Genomic DNA, 19248 nt, shown 5'->3' with positions numbered 1-19248 from the left:
AACATAGCCTGAGTTAGTTTAGAACAGTTTATTTGGTGACAGGTAGTTACTTTTTAAAAGGGTTATCCAGGAATAGAAAACAGAGCTAATTTCTTTCAAAAACATTCCCCATCTGTCTCCGGGTTGGGCGTGTTTCTGCAGCTCAGTTCCATTGAAGTGAATGGAGCAAAGTTGTTATACCACACATAACATGGGGACAGACATGGAGCTGTTTCTGAAAGAAATTAGCTCTGTTTTTTACTATTCCTGGATAACCCCTTTAATGACATGTAGCCCCGACACATAACCTCAGAAGCCAATCATTGGCCTCTGCAGTGATGGGCCATCCGCGGTGATGGGCCACTGTTCCCAGTGAATGGCTTCACACTACTTCTTGGCTGATATATTAATTGTAAAGTAACACACCATTGTGAACTAAGTTAATGTAAATCAAACAGTGAGCTATGGTAGATGATTTATGACATATCTGTTTTAGTAAAAATAGGTAGTACTTGCATTACCTATAAAATACTTCTTGTTTAGAACTCTGCATTGTGCCATTCCTCTGTCACTTAGAATGACTGCCAATGACAGGAGTACTATACTGACAAACAGATTCCTGCAAACCACTAACTGGTTTTTGAATCTCCCACAAAAATCTTCAGAGCTGCTGCTCACGGTGCGGAGGCCTCGCTGATCATGAGTCTGGGGGGTGCAGGCGCGGCATCCCTGGCAGCTCCGCTGGCTGTCTTATCTGGGGATGCTGTCTCACTCTGATTATAAGGTAATATTGGGCAGGTATGGTTCTGGCTGGCTCTGCCCGCAGCGGTAGTGGGGGACAGGAGTGGCAAGCAGGTGAGTTAAATCGGTGCTGGGGGTGGTGCGGCCTCAGCATTTAGCGCAGCCCGCTAGCTGCCTCATGGCGACATGTGGACCGCCCGCCACCCACACAGCTACAATTGTCTATGCCCTTGGGACAGATTGCGGCAGCTGCCCAGTCCTCGTTATGCGGTCCTGTCAGTTTGTCTGCTATCGTTAATCTAAAGTATAGTGTAATGCTCTGCGGAGGGTTGTTTCAATATAACGTTTGCTGTATACAGTGTCGTGCAATGCTCTGCAAAGAGTCGTTTCAATATAACTTTTGCTGTCTGCTGCGTTGCTCTGCGGGGTATATGGTGCCCTTGCAGTATACGGTACAGTGTAATGCTCTGCAAAGGGTCTCGTTACAATTTAACATGTACTGTATAACGGTATAGTGCAGTGCTCTGCAGATGGTCTTGTTACAATATAGTATGCATGATATACAGTTACGGTGTAATACTCTGCAGATGGTCTCGTTACAATATAGTATACATGATATACAGTTATGGTGCAATAATCTGCAGATGGTCTTGTTACAATATAGTATACATGATATACAGCTATGGTGCTATGCTCTGCAGATGGTCTTGTTACAATATAATATATACTATATACAGTATAGTGCTATACTCTGCAGATGGTCTCATTATAAACAAACTTAATACAGTTAGTGCAATGCTCTGCAGATGGGATGGTTTCAATATAACATATTATATAGGGCATAGTGCAATGCTCTGCAGAGGGTCGATACAGTTAGCATTTGCAGTGTGGTGCAATGCTCTTCGAAGGGTCTCGTTGCAACACAGGGTGGCATTTACTGTTTGGTGTGGTGCAATACTCTGCAGGGGATCTCGTTGCAGGGTAGCATATGCTGTGTGTGGTGATGCAGTGCTCTGCAGAGTGTCTTGTTTCAATATAGTATACAGTAGGGTGCAATGCTCTGTAGAGATATAACATGGGCTACATCTAATTAAATCATAGTATACACAGTGTAATACTCGTTATTTGCACAATCATGGTATCCATACGGTTCATACGCTTGGTTTATAATGGGCATACACGCATTACTGGTATAAGGTGCACACGAGTAGAGCATCTTCACGGTTTGACAACTCCATGAGTTTCTTATCGTCCTTACTCTCATGGTTAATTCATACGCACAATGCTCGTACGCGCATAGTATGTGTACAGTTTCATGTGCTAATATCATTATATACGGTACATATACTCACTGACGATACATTCACAGCATTTATACTGGGCAAACTCGTTTATGCTGTTCACATCATGGTTATTCTCTCTCTCGCTGGTGTTTTACATGGTCCACAAACTTGGCTTTTATGCTATTCACATATTCTTGGCATGTTCATGGTCTTACGTTCTTTCTACCATGTTACGTTCATGGCAATCAAACACCTCGTAATTATCACTGGTTCATACACTCAAAGTATCATTCGGTTAATCGTTTTTCATACTGGTTACGGCAGTATACTGCCTATGGCAATCATATGGTTCATACACTCATGGCAGTTATAGTGGTCACACGCTCACGGTTCTTAAGTTGTTCACATGTTCACCACATTCATACACGCAGGTTTCATACGCTCATGGCAGTTATATTGGTCACACGGTTATGGTTTTGTTGTTCACACGTTCATCGCATTCATACACACAGGGTTCATACGGTTCATACGCTCATGGCAGTTATATTGGTTACACCGTCATGTTTTGTTGTTCACACGTTCATCGCATTCATACACGCAGGTTTCATATGGTTCTCACACAGTGTCATGCTGTTTCGTGCAGTTGTGGCCATGCGCTCATAGCATGTTCACAGCATTATACTGCTCAAAGTACTCATACCTCATAGCATCATACCACATATTAATTCGTAGCACATATGCTCGACGCTTATGCTCTTAGCATTGATACCGCAAGTATACTCATAGCATTATACTGCTCATAGTATCATACACCACTATACGCTCATAGCATTTATACCACATATACGCTCGTTGTATTCATACCACAGACATGTCCACGTCATGTATATTGCACATATAATTGTAGCAATACACTACACGGACATTCGTAGCATTCATTCTGTACATACGATGGTAGTAATTATTATGCTGACATGTTGTAGTACTTATTCTGCGTACATGTAGCATTCATTCTGTTATGTTCTCTGCACTAACATCCATAGCGTTTACTGTACATGGGTAATGGTATTTATTCTGCATGTTCATCCATAGCGTCTACACTACACACATGCTCCCGTAGCCTTTACTGTACGTATGTTCATAGCATTCATTCTGTGTATTCGTGCATAGTCTTTTATACGGAAAGTTCACTCAGGTTTGTCAGGATGTTGCCCTATTGCCTGACTCCTCTTCAGGTTAAGGGGTCAATGTCGGTTGCTACTGACTCGTTCAGAGCAATCACATTGTTGTTTATTGTCATGACCTGACAAGTTCTCAGGTCAGATACAACCTCCTCTGTTGTATTTCACGACTGCGTTATCAGTTAGTTATAGTACACATATTCAACTATCCGGCACAGGTACTCGTTCAAAGGGTGGTCATCATTTTAGTGGCATTAATTGGCTGTTCAATACCCAGTCACCTGACTCGTTCCTTCAGGATTAGGGGTTGAATCGCGGTTGTTACTGACTCACATTCAGAGCAACCAATTTCAGGAATACTCACAATGTTAACCTGTTGCCTGACTCCTCTTCAGGTTTAGGAGTAATGTCGGTTGCTACTGACTTGTATTCAGAGCAATTTTGTTGTTTGTGTATTTGTTATGACCTGACACGTTTTCAGGTCAGATACAACCTCGTCTGTTGTATTTCTCGATTACGTTATCATTTCGTTATAGTAAACAGATTCAACTATCTGGCATAGTTGCACGTTACGCTCATAGTCTGGTAGTCTGGTTACGTTCATAGCTTTATTTTGTTGTACTGCACATAGTTTTTCTGCATTTCCATCCTTAGAGTCTACACTACACATAGGCTCCTGTAGCTTTACTGTACTCATGCTCATAGCTTTCATACTGCATATTCGTGCATAGTGTTTATACGGAAAGCTTATACAGCTTTGTTAGGATGTTGCCCTATTTCCTGACTCCTTCAGCTTAAGGAGTTAATGTCGGTTGCTACCGACGAATTTTCAGAGCAATTACATTGTGGTTTATTGTCATGACCTGAGACGTTCTCAGGACAGATACAGCCTCCTCCGTGGTATTTCATGACCACGTTATCAGTTACTTATTGTCACGATTCGGCTGGCTGAAGGTGGATCCTCTGTGCCAGAGAGGGATTGGCGTGGACCGTGCTGGTGGACCGGTTCTAAGTTGCTACTGGTATTCACCAGAGCCCGCCGCAAAGCGGGATGGTCTTGCAGCGGCGGTAGCAACCAGGTCGTATCCACCAGCAACGGCTCAACCTCTCTGACTGCTGAAGATAGGCGCGGTACAAGGGAGTAGACAAGAGCAAGGTCGGACATAGCAGAAGGTCAGGGCAGGCAGCAAGGATCGTAGTTAGGGGCAACGGCAGGAGGTCTGGAACACAGGCTAGGAACACACAAGGAAACGCTTTCACTGGCACAATGGCAACAAGATCCGGCGAGGGAGTGCAGGGGAAGTGAGGTATAAATAGGGAGTGCACAGGTGAGAATACTGATTAGGCCTGCTGCGCCAATCAGTGGCGCAGCGGCCCTTTAAATGGCAGAGACCCGGCGCGCGCGCGCCCTAAGGAGCGGGGCCGCGCGCGCCAGGACAACACAGACGGGGAACGGGTCAGGTACGGGAGCCGAGATGCGCATCGCGAGCGGGCGCGTCCCGCATCGCGAATCGCATCCCGGCTGGGAGTAATATCGCAGCGCACCCGGTCAGTAGGTCTGACCGGGGCGCTGCGAATGAGAGAACGCTGCGAGCGCTCCGGGGAGGAGCGGGGACCCGGAGCGCTCGGCGTAACACTTATAGTAAACATATTCAACTATCCGGCATAGTTGCACGTTGTCTTTTATCTTTTTAGATATATGTTGTTTACACTTTATTTTCTAGGCATGTATGCTGTACTCATAATGGTGTTAGAGCATAAATTCATAACGTTCCTTACGTTTTCACGGTACTTACGCTCCCAGCTTGTGTATGATACATGCACCAGTACACAGCATTTGTTGCATACTACCATAGTTGTATGCGGGTAGGTTATTATGTGCATTCGTTCCTAGTGTTGAATAGCAGTTGCACCTCTGGCTGTACATACATTTACAATACACGATTACTGTCAGGATTCGGCAGGCTGGAGGTGGATCCTCTGTGTCAGAGAGGGATTGGCGTGGACTGTGTCGGTGGACCGGTTCTAAGTTGCTACTGGTTTTCACCAGAGCCCGCCGCAAAGCGGGATGGTCTTGCAGCGGCGGAAGCAACCAGGTCGTATCCACCGGCAACGGCTCATCCTCTCTGACTGCTGAGATAGGCGCGGTACAAGGGATTAGACAAGAGCAAGGTCGGACGTAGCAGAAGGTCAGGGCAGGCAGCATGGATCGTAGTCAGGGGCAACGGCAAGAGGTCTGGAACACTGGCTAGGGATACACAAGGAACGCTTTCACTGGCACAATGGCAACAAGATCTGGCAAGGAAGTGCAGGGGAAGTGAGGTAATATAGGGAAGTGCACAGGTGAACGCACTAATTAAAAACCAAGCGCCAATCAGTGGCACACCGGCCCTTTAAATCGCAAAGAACGGGCGCGCACGCGCCGGGAGAGCACAGACGGGGAGCGAGTCTGGTAAGCGGGTCGGGATGCGCACCGCGAGCGGGCACGTCCCGCATCGCGAATCGCATCCCGGCTAGGGACATTATCGCAGCGCACCCGGTCAGGGTGTGAGCGCTCCGGGGAGGAGCGGGGACCCGGAGCGCTCGGCGTAACAGTACCCCCCCCCCCCTTGTGTCTCCCCCTCTTTTTAGAACCTGAAAATTTGTAGATAAGGTCCTTGTCAAGGATGTTATCCTCGGGTTCCCATGACCTCTCCTCCGGACCGCAATTCTCCCAATCTACAAGAATTTTTTTTTTACCTCTGACTGTCTTGGATGCAAGTATTTCTTTAACCGAGAAGATGTCTGAGGACCCGGAGACAGGAGTAGGAGCAACAACCTTAGGAGAGAAGCGGTTAAGGATAAGTGGTTTAAGGAGAGAGACATGAAAAGCATTGGGAATACGGAGAGAAGGAGGAAGAAGGAGTATGTAGGAGACAGGGTTGATTTGGCATTTGATTTTAAAAGGTCCAAGATAACGTGGTCCCAGTTTATAACTGGGGACACGGAAGCGGATATACTTGGCGGAGAGCCACACTTTGTCTCCAGGAGAAAAGACAGAAGGAGTTCTTCTTTTTTTGTCGGCATGTTTCTTCATCCGGGATGAGGCCTGTATGAGAGATTTTTGAGTCTCTTTCCAGATGGTGAAGTCCTGAGTCACCTCATCAACAGCGGGCAAACCAGAAGACGTGGGAGGGGGGGAAGAGGGTGACGGCCATACACCACAAAGAATTGGGATTTAGCGGAGGACTCAGAGACCTTGAAATTGTATGAGAATTCGGCCCATGGTAGGAGATCGGCCCAATCATCCTGGCGGGAGGAAACAAAATGTCGCAAATAGTCACCAAGAACCTGATGAACTCTCTCCACTTGCCCATTGGATTGGGGATGATAGGAAGACGAGAAGTTTAATTTGATTTTAAGCTGATTACAGAGGGCCCTCCAGAATTTCGACACAAATTGAACGCCTCTATCCGAGACGATATGCGTAGGAAGCCCATGAAGGCGAAAAATGTGCTCAAAAAATTGTTTCGCCAACTGTGGCGCAGAAGGAAGACCTGGAAGAGGAATAAAATGTGCCATCTTGGAGAAACGATCAACGACCACCCAAATAACTGTGTTGCCATGGGATAAAGGCAAGTCTGTAATAAAGTCCATAGCAATCTGAGACCATGGTAGCTCAGGAACAGGCAGAGGATGAAGGAGACCGGCAGGCTTCTGGCGAGGAGTCTTGTCCCGGGCACAGACTGTACAAGCCCAAACAAAATCAGCAACATCTGCTTCCAGGGTAGGCCACCAATAAAAACGAGAGATGAGCTGGATGGATTTTTTGACGCCAGCATGGCCGGCGAGGTATGAGGAGTGTCCCCACCTGAGAATCCTGAGGCGCTGGCGTGGAGGGACGAAGGTCTTTCCAGGAGGAGTTTGTCTGATGGAAGCTGGGGAAGCAGAGATCAGACAGTCAGGAGGAATAATGTGTTGCAGGGAGGCTTCCATTTCAGAGGCATCCGAGGAACGAGAGAGGGCGTCAGCCCTAATGTTCTTGTCAGCGGGGCGAAAATGAATCTCAAAGTTAAAACGGGCAAAGAACAACGACCACCTAGCCTGGCGAGGGTTCAGCCGTTGGGCAGACTGAAGATAAGAGAGATTCTTGTGATCGGTGTATATAATAACTGGGTATTTGGACCCTTCCAGCAGGTGCCTCCATTCCTCGAGGGCCAGTTTTATGGCCAGTAGTTCTCAATCACCAATGGAGTAGTTTTTCTCCGCCGGAGAGAAGGTCCTAGAAAAGAAACCACAAGTAACACCATGTCCGGAAGAGTTTTTCTGTAGGAGTACAGCTCCAGCTCCCACCGAGGAGGCGTCTACCTCCAGTGAGAAGGGTTTAGATGGATCGGGTCTGGAGAGTACGGGAGCAGAAGAAAAGGCAGTTTTGAGACGGGTGAACGCCTCTTCCGCTTGAGGAGGCCAGGACTTAGGGTTGGCGTTTTTCTTGGTTAGGGCCACAATTGGGGCCACAATGGTGGAAAAATGTGGAATCAATTGTCTGTAGTAATTGGCAAACCCCAAGAAACGTTGGATAGCTTGGAGTCCGGAGGGGCGTGGCCAATCCAACACGGCAGATAGTTTGTCCGGGTCCATTTGGAGTCCCTGGCCAGAGACTAAATATCCTAGAAGGGAAGAGATTGGCATTCAAAGAGACATTTCTCCATCTTGGCATATAACTGATTGTCCCGGAGTCTCTGAAGAACCATGCGGACATGACGGCGGTGTTCTTCTAGGTTAGAAGAAAAAATCTAAATATCGTCCAGGTAGACCACAACACAGGTATATAATAAATCACGAAAAATTTCATTTACAAAGTCCTGGAAGACGGCAGGGGCGTTGCAAAGCCCAAAGGGCATTACCAGATATTCAAAGTGTCCATCTCTGGTGTTGAACGCGGTCTTCCACTTGTCCCCTTCCCTGATGCGGATGAGATTATATGCACCTCTTAAATCCAATTTGGTAAAGATATTGGCGCCACGTAGGCGGTCAAAGAGTTCCGAGATAAGAGGCAGAGGATAGCGATTTTTTATAGTGATTTTATTAAGACCGCGGTAATCAATGCATGGACGTAAGGAACCGTCTTTTTTGGAGACAAAGAAGAACCCTGCTCCGGCAGGGGAGGAAGACTTGCGGATAAATCCCCTTTTTAAATTTTCTTGGATGTACTCCGTCATGGCTTGTGTTTCCGGAGGAGACAGAGGATAGATTCTGCCCCGGGGTGGAGTAGTAGCAGGGAGGAGATCAATAGGACAGTCATAAGGCCTGTGAGGAGGCAAAGTCTCTGCTTGTTTTTTGCAAAAAACATCAGCTTAGTCCAGATAGGCTTTGGGGAAACCTGGTATCGAAGGAGCCATAGGGTTTTGACTGGCAGGACTGGGAGCAGACATAAGGCATTTTTTGTGGCAAGAAGTACCCCAGTTCTTGATTTCCCCGGTGGTCCAGTCAAGGGTAGGGGAATGGCGTTGAAGCCAAGGTAGTCCAAGAAGAATTTCAGAGGTGCAGTTAGAAAGTACCAGAAATTCAAATTTTTCGTGATGGGGTCCAATGCACATTAAAAGGGGTTCTGTGCGGTAATGCACAGTACAGTCCAATCTTTCACCATTACCTGAGGCGATGTAGAGGGGTCTGGCGAGACTGGTCACTGGGATATTGAACCTGTTAACGAAAGAGGCCAAAATAAAATTTCCTGCAGATCCGGAATCCAAGAAGGCCACAGCTGAGAAGGAGAAGTTAGAAGAAGAAATCCGCACAGGCACAGTAAGACGTGGAGAAGCAGAGTTCACACCTAGAGCTGTCTCACCTTTGTGCACAATCGGAGTGCGTCTTTCCTGACGTGGAGGTCTGATAGGACAATCCTTCAAGAAGTGTTCGGTACTGGCACAGTACAGGCATAGGTTCTCATTGCGGCGGTGTGTCCTCTCTTGAGGTGTCAGGCGAGACCGGTCTACTTGCATAGCCTCCACGGCGGAAGGCACAGGAACAGATTGCAGCGGACCAGAGAAGAGAGGAGCCGGGGAGAGAAACCGCCTCGTGCGAACAAAGTCCATGTCCTGGCAGAGCTCCTGACGTCTCTCGGAAAAACGAATGTCAATGCGGGTGGCCAAATGAATAAGTTCATGCAGGTTAGCAGGGATTTCTCGTGCGGCCAGCACATCTTTGATGTTACTGGATAGGCCTTTTTTAAAGGTCGCGCAGAGGGCCTCGTTATTCCAGGACAATTCGGAGGCAAGAGTACGGAATTGGATGGCGTACTCGCCTACTGAAGAATTGCCCTGGACCAGGTTCAGCAGGGCAGTCTCGGCAGAAGAGGCCCGGGCTGGTTCCCCGAAGACACTTCGAATCTCCGCGAAGAAAGAGTGTACGGAGGCAGTAACAGGATCATTGCAGTCCCAGAGCGGTGTGGCCCATGACAGGGCTTTCCCAGACAGAAGACTGACCACGAAAGCCACCTTTGACCTTTCAGTTGGAAATTGGTCCGACATCATCTCCAAATGCAGGGAACATTGCGAGAGAAAACCACGGCAAAGTTTAGAGTCCCCATCAAACTTGTCTGGCAATGATAAACGGAGGCTGGATGCGGCCACTCGCTGCGGAGGAGGTGCAGGAGCTGGCGGAGGAGATGGTTGCTGAAGCTGTGGTAGAAGCTGCTGTAGCATCACGGTCAGTTGAGACAGCTGGTGGCCTTGTTGCGCTATCTGTTGCGACTGCTGGGCGACCACCGTGTTAAGGTCAGCGACAACTGGCAGCGGGACCTCAGCGGGATCCATGGCCGGATCTACTGTTAGGATTCGGCAGGCTGGAGGTGGATCCTCTGTGTCAGAGAGGGATTGGCGTGGACCGTGTCGGTGGACCGGTTCTAAGTTGCTACTGGTTTACACCAGAGCCCGCTGCAAAGCGGGATGGTCTTGTAGCGGCGGTAGCAACCAGGTCGTATCCACCGGCAACGGCTCAACCTCTCTGACTGCTGAGATAGGCGCGGTACAAGGGATTAGACAAGAGCAAGGTCGGACATAGCAGAAGGTCAGGGCAGGCAGCAAGGATCGTAGTCAGGGGCAACGGCAAGAGGTCTGGAACACTGGCTAGGGATACACAAGGAACGCTTTCACTGGCACAATGGCAACAAGATCCGGCAAGGAAGTGCAGGGGAAGTGAGGTAATATAGGGAAGTGCACAGGTGAACACACTAATTAAAAACCATGCGCCAATCAGTGGCGCACCGGCCCTTTAAATCGCAAAGAACCGGCACGCGCGTGGCCTAGGGAGCGGGGCCGCGCGCGCCGGGAGAGCACAGACGGGGAGCGAGTCTGGTAAGCGGGTCGGGATGCGCACCGCGAGCGGGCACGTCCCGCATCGCGAATCGCATTGCGAATCGCATCCTGGCTAGGGACATTATCGCAGCGCACCCGGTCAGCGGGTCTGACCGGGGAGCTGCGAACAGGAGAACGCTGTGAGCGCTCCGGGGAGGAGCAGGGACCCGGAGCGCTCGGCATAACAATTACAGTATTCATACTGTGCTTACATTCATTGCAGATATATCGAGCACATATTCTTAAACCTCCTACGTCTGCAGGGGGGGATGCAACACATAGGTTATTGTTACAGACTTGTCTCAGAGCAATAACATATTGAGTAGCGACTTGTAGTTGGGTATACTGTTAGCAGGTTATGCCGTACATACGGTTAACATGTTTCATGTGGTGCACACAGTGGATGTAGATCATTTGGTTAGGGTATTGGACACAATTGGTCATTTACTGACACGTCTTCAGAACAACATGCCAGCTTCATACATGTTTCTTGTCAGGAATACTCATGATGTTACCCTGTTGCCTGACTCCTCTTCAGGTTAAAGGGGTAATGCCAGTTGCTACTGACTCGTTTTCAGAGCAATTTTGTCGTTTGTTATATTTGTTATGACCTGACTCGTTTTCAGAGCAATTTTGTCATTTGTTACATTTGTTATGACCTGACACGTTTTCAGGTCAGATACAACCTCGTCTGTTGTATTTCTCAATGACGTTCTCATTTCTTTATAGTACACAGATTCAACTATCCGGCATAGTTGCACGTTCTCTTTTAAGGAGGGCCAGCATTTAGTTGCAGATATATTGTGCATTTAATACACAGTTACATGACTCATTTCTTTAGGATCGGGGATTGAATCGTGGTTGCTGCTGTCTCATTTCAGAGCAATTGATTTTGACATGGTTATGTAGGTAATCTGACACGTTTCAGATAGCATACAATCTCAATATGGCATTTCACACTTTCATATTTGAAAAAAAAAAAGTGGTTTACAAAGACCTGTGACGTTTACAGGCACGATGATTTCACAAAGACCTGTCATGTCTACAGGCTCGATGGTTTCGCGGGGACCTGTGACGGGTTCAGGCACGACGGTGTCACAAAGACCTGTCAGGTCTACAGGCATGATGGTTCACCTAAACACTGGTCATGTCTACAGGTACGTCATCTGCAACGGGTCATCACTTCCAAGTCCAGTTGGGTGAGTACAGTGGCAAGTTAGGTATGTCAGTTGTTACAGTCTCAATCAGGTAAGATGCCTTCGTGAACCTTGTCAGGCGACATGACCCACACGGTCTATCATGTAGATAGGTATTTCTTGTCATTTACCTGTCAGTTTAGTTTTTTCCTCTTAAATAGCAGGGCTTGTCAGACCTGCCATGAAGTTAGCCTTTCCGTGTCCATTTGAAGTAATGTCACAAGTAGGGATGGTAATAGGTATAGTTCAGTTAGTATATTTGGCAGGGAATGTTATTCTCAGGTTGATTCTTTACAGATGGACGTTACTACCACGGATTCAAAGGTATGGTTACCACTTCTAGTAGTCACTAGTTGGTCAGGGCTACTCTTTCAGCACACTAGGCATAGTCTACTTCGGGTATGTGTAGATTGATGCTGGAAGTAGGATGTTTTATTTCAGGAATTGTATTCATCCTAGCATGGTTGCTTTTTGCCCTCTATAGGCGTGCCCTCATTGCGCAGTTATGGCACAACTCAGACCGCTATGCTAGGGTAAGATCTTGTATAGGTATGTAGGCAATCTTTCCTGTCACTAGTACACATATGGAGCCCCTAACAAAAGTATAAAGCCTGATGGGCTGTATTTGTGTGAGGGGCGGAAGTAATTATCGCTCCCTGCACTTCCAGGTGGGGCTTATTGGGAACAGGTGGGGGCGTGTGTATATAACTTCCCCCTCTCCTACAGGGGCGGAGCACGTGTCCTTTGTGGAACCCTCCCAACCCTCCCTTATCTTATTCCTTCACTATAGTGCATGCCCTCTATAGGCGTGCCCTCATTGCGCGGTTATGGCACAACTCAGACCGCTATGCTAGGGTAAGATCTTGTATAGGTATGTAGGCAATCTTTCCTGTCACTAGTACACGTATGGAGCCCCGAACACAAATATATTTGCCAAAAATACATACTGATGTTTACTAGTGTTGAGCGGCATAGGCCATATTCGAATTCGCGAATATATGGACGAATATTCGTCATATTCGCGAATATTCGCATATTCGTAATGCTCTCGTTTTATTTTCGCATATGCGAATATTCGCACGTGCGAAAATTAACATATGCGAAAATTTGCATATACAAAAATTAATATAAGCTAAAATTCGCATATGCGAAAATTCGCATATGCAAATTTCCGTATATGCGAAAATTCGCACACCAGTCTCACACAGTAGTATTAGAGCCTTCTTACTCCACATAAGCTGGAAGCAGAGAGGGATGATCACTGTGATGTGTACTGTGAAAAAAAAAAAAAAAAAAAACTAATATTCATAATTACGAATATATAGCGCTATATTCGCGAATATTCGCGAATTCGCGAATATGCGATATTCGCGAATAAAATTCGAATTGCGAATATTCGCGAGCAACACTAATGTTTACGAATACAAATGTTTCTTTAGAAAGAAGAGACTCCATTTAATTAAATGATGGTAAATGAAACAGATTACTCCGGCATCATCTCGGCCTAATGATGCATAACAATGAAATCATTTCACATTAATTTGCTGACATCTTTATCTAAAATATATGTGAATATTACTTTTTTTTATTTGTGGCTTTTTTTAAGGTTGGAAATTAAATTATGACACATCACAGCATACAGTCTCATCTCTATGATAGAAAATCTTGCAGTTATTGCTTTATATATCTGAAATTGATTGTAGAGGAAAGGTTATTCTTTTTTAATAGTTTTTTTTTTTTTTTAAACACACATAATAATATACTATAAACAATAAAAATGTACTATAATGTTATGGTAAAATAGATTTTTATTTCATAATATTAAGTAATAGTGGGCACTTGTGTCGCGGCGGTGGTGGTCGCCGCCTGGTGCTGCGCCATTTTATGCTAGGGACGTTAGGGACCCACTCTGAATAGGTGGCCTTGACGTGGCGAGTGGGCTTGTACTTTTTGATCAAAAATGTATACTAACAACCTGTTAGTTTTTGATATTATGCTGAGAAGCAATCAGATCATTATACAAGATTGTAGATGTGCGCTATGTCTGTATTCTACTTGAATCCACATTGTGATTTCTTTCTTCCCCCTTTTTTTGTTTTTTAAACATGTGCTGCACTCTTCCCCACCCCCCACAGCCTAAACCTATATAGGTGGTAATTAACCACAACAGGGCCATTTCACTCCTAGCAGCCTCCCAGTCTGACTGGGAGAGCAAGGTAAGTGAACCATTACACCTTGTTCACACTGGTGTGGTGCGGGGCGGCGTCTGTTGCTGCCGTGGTGCTGTGTCTGCGGGCGGGTGCGGCCTATAGACTGGTTTGAGAGGCATTGGGGCCGCTCTGCCAGTGGGTCGCTCCCCCCCGTGGGCACTTGTGTCGCGGCGGTGGTGGTCGCCGCCTGGTGCTGCGCCATTTTATGCTAGGGACGTTAGGGACCCACTCTGAATAGGTGGCCTTGACGTGGCGAGTGGGCTTGTACTTTTTGATCAAAAATGTATACTAACAACCTGTTAGTTTTTGATATTATGCTGAGAAGCAATCAGATCATTATACAAGATTGTAGATGTGCGCTATGTCTGTATTCTACTTGAATCCACATTGTGATTTCTTTCTTCCCCCTTTTTTTGTTTTTTAAACATGTGCTGCACTCTTCCCCACCCCCCACAGCCTAAACCTATATAGGTGGTAATTAACCACAACAGGGCCATTTCACTCCTAGCAGCCTCCCAGTCTGACTGGGAGAGCAAGGTAAGTGAACCATTACACCTTGTTCACACTGGTGTGGTGCGGGGCGGCGTCTGTTGCTGCCGTGGTGCTGTGTCTGCGGGCGGGTGCGGCCTATAGACTGGTTTGAGAGGCATTGGGGCCGCTCTGCCAGTGGGTCGCTCCCCCCCGTGGGCACTTGTGTCGCGGCGGTGGTGGTCGCCGCCTGGTGCTGCGCCATTTTATGCTAGGGACGTTAGGGACCCACTCTGAATAGGTGGCCTTGACGTGGCGAGTGGGCTTGTACTTTTTGATCAAAAATGTATACTAACAACCTGTTAGTTTTTGATATTATGCTGAGAAGCAATCAGATCATTATACAAGATTGTAGATGTGCGCTATGTCTGTATTCTACTTGAATCCACGGAGTTTGGCAATATTCTGTTTCTGTTTGAGTTGAGTCAGACTATATGAGGGTTATTATTGATGAGCCTACAAATATAGTGACCAAAATATTGTAATAATTCACTAAATGAGATCTAGAACCTCATACATAGAATCCTACAACATGACCTCACTTAAATAAAAAACTTAACATGTGGTGTATCAATTCTTGTCAATTATTTTTGTATCAATAAAGATTTCTATTTTTCACATATAATTTTGTTAATCTTTTTTTATTTAAAGGACATCTGCAGCGTTACAAACACTTATTCCCTATCCTCAAGAAAGGGGATAAGTGTTTGATCGCGGGGGGTCCGAACGCTGGGACCCCCTGTGATCTCCTGTACGGGGCCACGGCTGTACCGTGCAGGGGAGTGCCAGCCGCAGCATGACGTTGCGGCCGGCAAGCCTCCTCCATACATCTCTATGGGAGAGGCGGGGAGGCAGCATTCGTGCCTCCCCGCATCCCCCATAGAACTGTATGGGGACGGGGAGGAGACGGGGCGTCACCGTCGACCTCTAGGTTGACGCTACGCGCCTTAGAGCTCACCATGAGCGTTTCTGGCTGTGCCCCGTTAGGGAGATGGGGGGGGGCAGCGGTCGGACCCCCCCGCGATCAAACACTTATCCCCTATCCCATTGGTCTTCAAACTGTGGCCCTCCAGATGTTGCAAAACTACAATTCCCAGCATGCCCGGACAGCCGTTGGCTGCAGTTGTCCTTTAAGTGAGGTCATGTTGTAGGATTATATATATGAGGGTTATTATCTGAACCAGTGTTTCCAACCAGAGTTTGCAGAAACATGGGATTATTTGGAACCCATAACACAACAGAAGCAAGACCTGCCACTTACAGTAGGGTAAAGTGTCACTGTCATTTAAAAAATCATTTGACGTGTCAAAGTGCTGAGACCCCAACCAATCACCAAAACAAGTCGGGAGAAGAGCTCAGCTAAAGCTTCTCTCTATCTTCCACCTCACTGCAGGAGACAGATTCTATAAAAAGTATATGGAGCCCATCTTCTACAGCAGTGTTTTTCAACCAGGGTTCCTCCAGCTGTTGCAAAACTACAACTCCCAGCATGCCCAGACAGCCTTCGGCTGTCTGGGCATGCTGGGAGTTGTAGCTTTGCAACAGCTGGAGGCACCCTGGTTGGGAAACACTGTTCTACAGAGATGAAAGAAAACCTTTGCTTTCAGTATGCAGACCCCGACCAATCAAAACTTTTGACATGTACCGATCACATGTCAAAAGTAGCTTTTTTTTGTTTGTTTTTTTAATAAAAGAGACTGATTGCAGCCTGCTCAGAGATGCCTGGCAAAACATTCATCAAGTCTCTGTCAGAATATGATGCAATACAATAAGGCTAGGTTCACACTATGGAATTTCCGCCTACAATTCCACTTTGAAATTGCGGGCAGAAATTCTGCTTACTAAAATGTATAGTATAGTGAATGGGTTCCCGTTTACAAATTCACACTTCGGAATTTGTGAAGCAGAATTTGTGAACATAAAATCCATTTTAAAATTTCCGCCTGAAGAATGGCGTTGCTCATTGTTCAGGCGGAAATACTCGCGGAACAAATTGCAGTCTATTGGAGACTGCAGTGTCCACTGATTCAGTCGGCGCTGGCCGCACATGGGATCTCCGGGCGGAAACTTTCTGCCCGGAGATTCCGCAGTGTGAGCCTAGCCTAATTGCTTTACCCACCCCTAAATCTAGTGGGCAGACATGTGTAACCTGTTCAGACGCACAAGGGCCTGGGGGGGGATAAGCACCCATTTTGGTTGCAAGAATTTACAATTATCCTGCCATCTCCATTCCATATCAATGTTCACATTCCCCATCAGCCAACTGTACACCGGCTAAGCTGCTCAGTGTTCGATTCGTAGCTCATGATACAGTGTTTGTGAGTTAAGCAATCTACAGCACATCCTGGGATGGGGTGTGCTGCTGGTATTTAAAGGGCTACTCCGGTGGAGTTAAACAGATTTGTAAATTGCTTCTATTAAAAATTCTTATTTCTTACAGTACTTATCAGCTGCTGAATACTACAACTTTTTGGATTTATTTTCTGTCTGTCCACAGTGCTCTCTGCTGACACCTCTCTCATTGTCATTTTAGGAACTGTCCAGAGCAGAATAGGTTTGCTATGGGGATTTTATCCTGCTCTGGACAGTTCCTGACACAGACAGAGGTGTCAGCATGAAGCACTGTGGACAGTCAGAAAATAAATCCAAATAGAAAATAATTTCATCAGTAGTATACAGCTGCTAATAAGTACTGGAAGAATTTTTAATAGAAGTAATTTACAAATCTGTTTAACCAGTTCCAAATATGGCAAAAAAAAATAATTTTTAAAATTAGTTTTCCACCAGAGTACACCTTTAACTCCTCTATTATCCCAGACCATAAAGAATATTGGCATTACCCTTTCACTACCCTTAAACACAATGTTTGCTGGTATTAATCATTTCAACTCTCCATGATCAGTTTTTTGCAGCAATACAACTCCTGCCCAAGCAGCCGATTGTGGTCCGCATATTGTCAAGAGAATGTTCTAATTAATACCCAACTAATAAAGGGCTCATTCACCTTGCCATCGTGCTCCAGTATATGGAACTCCATTCTCCAGTCTGTCCAGAGCAATGAGAGTTTAGCAGAGAAAAAAATTGTGCGTGTCCAATTTTTTCCTTAGCTAAACTCCTCCCATTTCCTGATGCCTCAGCGACATTGTAGTTTACTACAGCAAACGTGTTTGCCCACATTGTTTCTGTGTTTCAGACCTAAACCTGTTTTCTCACTCTGTCTCTGCCTGATCTTCCTGTGTATGACCTGGATTGTCAACCATGCCTCTGCATTGTGAGCTAGCTAACACGACCTGGCTGCTTCTGAGCTACTCAGCTTTGCTAAAACACAAACTCAAGCTCTGCTTCATCAGACTTTGTTTGCTACACTATAACCAACTACAGTGTCAACAGCCCCAGGCCCCATCTCTACCTGGGAAAGCAGCGTCACGACCCCCGCACGAAGAGGCAGCTGACACGCACCCGCCATGTATCTCTATCGAACAGCTCTAGCCGAACAGCTCTCCCATATAAGATATATGGAGTAAGCTTGTCGGCTGCCGCTTTGTGCGGGGGTCGTGGTGCTGAATTTCCAGGGAGAGCTGAGGCCCTGTAGAGGAGATCGCGGGGGGGGGGGGGGGGGGGGCGGTCCAAGCGGATAGGGGATACGTTTTCTTCCATGATATATCTCCCTTAAGTGTTCCTGTGCATTTGTGTTGGTTAGTATATGTGGTTATATGTGGTAGATTGAAGGAATCTGTAAGTATACTACTCCTGTCATTTGCAGTCATTCTAAGTGAGTACTTGCTCACCCATCCTGTCTGTAACATACCCTTTCCAATAGGGTGTGTCCCTACACCAGTGTCCCAGCCAGTTTGCCTCCAGATAAAGGAAACAATACAATAGCTTTGCAATAGCTGAAGGCACACTGGTTGGGAAGCACTTGATTAGTGTAATACACAAAGGTCCCTAGGGGGAGTTTGAGCGCCATGCATTGAACATTATCAATGACAAACATAGAGACCCCTTTATACATTTGTGGTGGCGGGGTGTGAGGTGCCGGGCAGATGTTGTTACCCTAGGGGCAGATGGCATTAACCCGTTGTATTCGTGACACCAGGGCATGGTTTAGCCTGTAACCACCCAAAGGTATTCCGCTGGCACGGGGGGCAATAAAGACTCCGACGCCAAGTTATGGACAACAGTAGCTTTACTGAGGGTAGACAGTTGATAAAGTCTACACAGTTCAGCTAGGACCCAAGAAGGTGACCAGTGACTCAGAGACCTTAAGGTCTTGCTGGGACTTTTAGTAAGACTAGACAATTTGGTGCAGGCCACGTTGCTTGACAATTGGACAGAGACTGACTTGACTGATGACAGACAAAGCTGCAGGTTTATCTTACTTGCACTTGACTGTGGCTGCAGGACTTGACTTGAGGTTTGCAATACTCTGGACACACACTATGCACGACTGACCTCAGAAAAGACTTGGTGCAAAAGAGGGAGAGCTAGCTCCACCCAGGGCTTATATGGGGGGGACTAGCAGGGAGCCCATAGGTCACTCTTGAGATCACCTGATCACTGGTACCTCCTGGGTAACAATCACATGACATATCACATGGTATAACTCCTAAAGTGATAAACACACATTATACAGTGGAACATATTTACAATGGGGAAACAAGTGCAGGGGGCCTTGGGGACACTGAAGGAGGCTGTCTGACAGGACAGTAGGAGAACGGGGTAACTGGGCCACCACACTGGGCCACCACACATTGGATCAATAAAAACATGTTACAGACATAGTCATTAAACAACAA

At 46.6% G+C, this 19248-nt stretch overlaps 1 protein-coding gene across 10 annotated transcripts in view; it reads right to left on the bottom strand.

Moving 5' to 3' along the window:
• The window catches only part of MYO3B (myosin IIIB), a 523821-nt gene that overhangs the window by 435209 nt on the left and 69364 nt on the right, over positions 1-19248 (bottom strand). The window contains exon 1 of one of the 10 annotated variants that reach the window (XM_056536154.1): positions 2073-2423. The exons of the other annotated variants lie outside the window; for them this stretch is intronic. The gene's annotated coding sequence lies outside the window, so the exon portion shown is untranslated. Of the gene's footprint in view, positions 1-2072; positions 2424-19248 lie in introns of those variants that run through there. 10 annotated transcript variants of the gene reach the window in all.

The sequence above is a fragment of the Hyla sarda genome, chromosome 8, assembly GCF_029499605.1.
Source record: "Hyla sarda isolate aHylSar1 chromosome 8, aHylSar1.hap1, whole genome shotgun sequence".
NCBI lineage: Eukaryota > Metazoa > Chordata > Amphibia > Anura > Hylidae > Hyla > Hyla sarda.
Note: the sequence above shows the minus strand (reverse complement) of the source record. Positions and strands in the feature narration are given on the sequence as shown.